Raw genomic sequence first — 4,181 nt, 5'->3', positions numbered from 1 at the left:
TTTTTTCTTTTTCCTAGTGGGGAAGAGGACTATCCATTATTTACTATGCTGTGGTTGCCAGACACTTAGGAGAAAATGCAGTGCTTCAAGCATACAAAACAGAGACTCTCCTCTCTGCTGGCGAGTCCATTGGTGTGTGTTTTGAACATGTCTGTTTCCATCCATACTGACAGATAAAAAAGAATATGTCTCCCTGAGGTTCAGAATCGCGGACAGAACGCCAGAGTGGAGACAGAGATGGGTGACGCTGAGTGAGCGTGTGTGTGTGTGTGTGTGTGTGTGTGTGTGTGTGTGTGTGTGTGTGTGTGTGTGTGTGTGTGTGTGTGTGTGTGTGTGTGTGTGTGTGTCTGTTAGTGTGGATGTGCGTGTGTGTGTTAGTATGGCTGTGTGTGTGTCTATGTGTGTGTGTGTGTATTGATGTGGGTGTGTTCCACGGACAGAGTGGAGACAGAGATGCATGTGTGTGTGTGCTTGCATGCTTGTGTGCGTGAATGCTTGTAGATGTGTGTGTGTGTGTGTGTGTGTGTGTGTGTGTGTGTGTGTGTGTGTGTGTGTGTGTGTGTGTGTGTGTGTGTGTGTGTCTGTTTGTGTGGATGTGCGCTGAGGTTTTTGTGGTCTTGTGTCTCTTTTTTAATCATCATCGTTTTGTGCCCACCTCACTTCGATCGTCTAGATGGGTACACTAGCCAACTTCTAATTGGACTTTACTGAATAGCTTTTTTTCTCTTTTGATAGCTCAGCAGGGCTTAGTAGCTTCCTCAAGGAGGCTAATGTAGCGGTGGCAGAAATGGAGGACTTGTCGGCCACTAATGCCACCCATCCTATTAAGAGCACAAAGGCGACACTCTACCTTCGCTTCCCTGACTGTGTCCATCTCCCAAGAGACACTTTGACAAGGCAAACTGTGACCAAGGGACAAAATAAACATGTTTTAGATCTGCTGATGACTGATGTAGTATCAACCTCTATATCTGAGCTTTTGTCACTACAGGCAAATTTTTCAGTCACCTGCAAAAGATCCCATGTCACATAGAGGATCATACAGGATGGCTGAGCTCACATGAGTTATTACTACTAACAGCGGTGATTAGACTTCCCCACCCTCCGACAGATGGATACATCACATCACCAAAGGCCCCAAACACACACACAAACTCATGTGTGTGCACACACAACCTAGCTGTCACTGTATATGGGCATTCAAGTGCTGAGTCAGCAAATAAAGGAGGCATGGGAGGGGGATATACGTAGGGGTTTGGACAGAGTGCGTTGGGGATGCAGAGTAGTAGCCCATGTTGCTTTAGTTCGGATCAGCTGCCAGAGAAAGACAGGCACTCTAGGCAGGAACCAAGTGCCCTCGCACTGTTGATAGCAGAAAGGATGGTGAACTGTTTGAACTCTGCTCCTCTCGGTTTGAAGTTATCCCCGGACCCCCATTCGCCAATGCCCAAACTGTTCTCTCTTGTCAGGCAGATGTCAAAAAGATGCACTCGTTGAAATGTAGCGGCCCTGCCCCCATCTGAAACCTTACACTTTTAGGCTCTTGAAAAAAGCGGCCATGGGAAACATGGTTAGCTCCTGTTAATTTGTTAATAAGGAAAATAGTCTGTAGTTAACTATGTTACGTCGGATTACATTTCAATTATCATCAGTTATCTTTTGACCTGGTCCCGACGATAAAAAAAAACGATGTTTAATTGAAAACCAACCCTCTGTCCTCAGAAAACTGGCTTCTTCCGACAATAGTGCTACAGCCATATGTTCTCCTTGGAAATGTCTGGGTCAGAACGGGTGTATTTGTTTTAGTCTGTGTGTTATGATTCACTTCTCTGGCTACCCCGGGTTGCCAGATATGAAACAAATTGGCACACAAGCACAGTGTGCTGCAGTCAAGGAAGAAAGTATACAAACTGAATGAACTGAGATTGTACTAGATTTTAGCCTACTTAAAAATTCTCATCCACTTTCAAAAAAGCTCCATGACCAGAGCTGTGCTCAAACAAGGCCAAAGGGAGATTGAGAAGCATTTCAAAGACGGAGATTGCTTTGAGCCAAGGACGATTTCAAGATTGATGCCACATGACCTGGTTTATAGTTAGCAAACAATAAATAAATTTCAAACGTACACGTGAGCTGATCATCTTACTCGTCGCTTTTCATTGTCAAGATAGAATAATTGTGCTATTCCCAGAATAAAATGTAGTGCTTGGTTTATCCTTCGCTCGTGTTCATACAGTGTCTTCAATATGGCAACCCGTATGAACTTCGAATCTGGGGAGGAGGGGATGGGGCATAGGCATATTGACTCATTTTGAACACTCTGTGTCAATGGTACTTAATGAACCTTAGGTCATGGAATTGTACGATTTAGATACCGAATCATATCATGTTCCTTCCAAACAAAAGCACATTGCTTAGCAGACATCCTTCAAGCTTCCATATGTGCGGTGACAAAAGCCACCCTTACCCCAAGCGTCCCCACAAAAGAAAGAAAATACACAACTCATCCATTCACATTCGTGGCTCCCTCCAGAATAGCCCCAAAGGCTGTCAGCGGCCTCTATAGTTGCAGGGAAACAGAACACCCTGATGTCCTCGTAGGTAATGGGAGCGTCAGGTAAAGTGGGCGGGACACAGGAAGCAAAAGAGAGGGGGCCTGGGACGTGCTGTGGTTTGGTTCAGGTGTGGCGTTCCCCTCCCGTTAACCTCCGCAGTCGAGGCGCTCGGCCTCTTCTATTCAAGAATAATACGAAACAGAGCAGACACTCCCAGGACTCTGTCTCAGTCTAATGCTTTACCGGGGAAAAAGAGCATGGCCACACGGCGGAGATCCTAATGGGTTCTAAGGAGATCATGTAAGACAATACATGTGAGAAGTTCTCCGGGAACAATAGTAGGGCGGGTGGGGGGAGGTTGGTGGTGGAAGAGGGGAGGGCGGCACGTGATTTGAGGTGGACTCATGTTAGCCGGCTTTTGTCAGGGCCTTTGTTGCTCTCATGGTACACTGGGAACTCGAGGGTCACACAGCCGTTCCCTCTCGCTGGTCCTGGGTCCCAGGCTGGGCGAAAGCTCCCGGGGCGTGGCCGGTCCGAGCGTAGCTTTAACGTCGGGGACACGTGGACAGACACAGGTTTTCTAGTTGAGATTGAGACGGTTTGAGCGAGGAACACGTTTGGTTTAGCGTGGCCGTGTTGCATGTAGCATTTCAATTTGTGACACATCACTGAGAGTCATTTGTTTGCTGGGACAAGCCGCACTTGACGTGATGCTTAATGGACCTGGGCTTCACATGCGCAATGTTTTGATGCATTTTAAGTGCGGCATAATGTTGGGTGATACGTAGAAAACATCAACTGAAATCACCCTCTAACACCTGTCAAACGTCTCTTCTTAGGAAACCATCTTCCCCGCTGAATCTAAACTCGGATTCCATCAAGGCTGAAGATTTCAGCTGTCATCTCCTCCAAGAGATCACCCCTGCTATTGTCCGCTGGATATATGCACCACACTTTATGTGTCTGAAGCAGGCCGATGCCTTTCATTATTATCTGCAAATGCATTAGATAGCAGAATAAATGACTGGGACTCCAAGTTGATGTAATGTGTTAAATGTGTATGTGTTTCATGGTCCTGTAAAATTTCAACCGCCTTCAAGACATATTTTCTATTTCATACTGTGCGTTGACAACCTCATGCTTTGAGTTTTTCAGAGTGCTGTTAACAAAAAAATAAAGTATATTTTCCACGTAGTGCCGTTTCAAACTGAATTCTTTCTATCTTTTTTATTTTTTTACATCTGGTGAACAAAAGAATACACCCCCTGTATCAAAGGAAGATCCATGTTGGGGAAAATGGACCCTCTGATCAAAGGGCCACATGAGCCAATCAAAAAGAAGAATATCAGTTGACATATCAATGGAGATGCAGGGCTACACATATTCCAGGCAACACAAAAGAAATAAGATGTCATATTCTTTCAAACTGCCACTGTATTCAGACGTGTTACATGCATTCAAACTTTGGCTTCAATGTAAAAGCCTAATAAAAACAAGATCCCTCTGTGCTCATTAGGCAGACAGACCCGACAGCTGGGAGTGTGTTTTCCCATTGTGCTATATTCGGTGCGTCTATGTTTTTTTTTTTGTGGTCTCCAAACGAGTACAACATAGGGTTTATTTCAC

General features: G+C 45.3%; 1 long non-coding RNA gene across 2 annotated transcripts in view; it reads left to right on the top strand.

Moving 5' to 3' along the window:
• The window catches only part of LOC115546095 (uncharacterized), a 43,643-nt gene extending 39,894 nt beyond the window's left edge, over window positions 1-3,749 (top strand). For both annotated transcript variants that reach the window (XR_003977192.1, XR_003977191.1), the window contains exon 4: window positions 3,395-3,749. This is a non-coding gene — a long non-coding RNA (uncharacterized LOC115546095). The remainder of the gene's footprint in view (window positions 1-3,394) is intronic.
• Window positions 3,750-4,181: the final 432 nt, after the last annotated feature.

This window comes from Gadus morhua, chromosome 6, assembly GCF_902167405.1.
Source record: "Gadus morhua chromosome 6, gadMor3.0, whole genome shotgun sequence".
In the NCBI taxonomy this organism is placed as follows: domain Eukaryota; kingdom Metazoa; phylum Chordata; class Actinopteri; order Gadiformes; family Gadidae; genus Gadus; species Gadus morhua.
The sequence above is the reverse complement of the archived record's forward strand: the minus strand, read 5'-3'. Positions and strand labels throughout refer to the sequence as shown.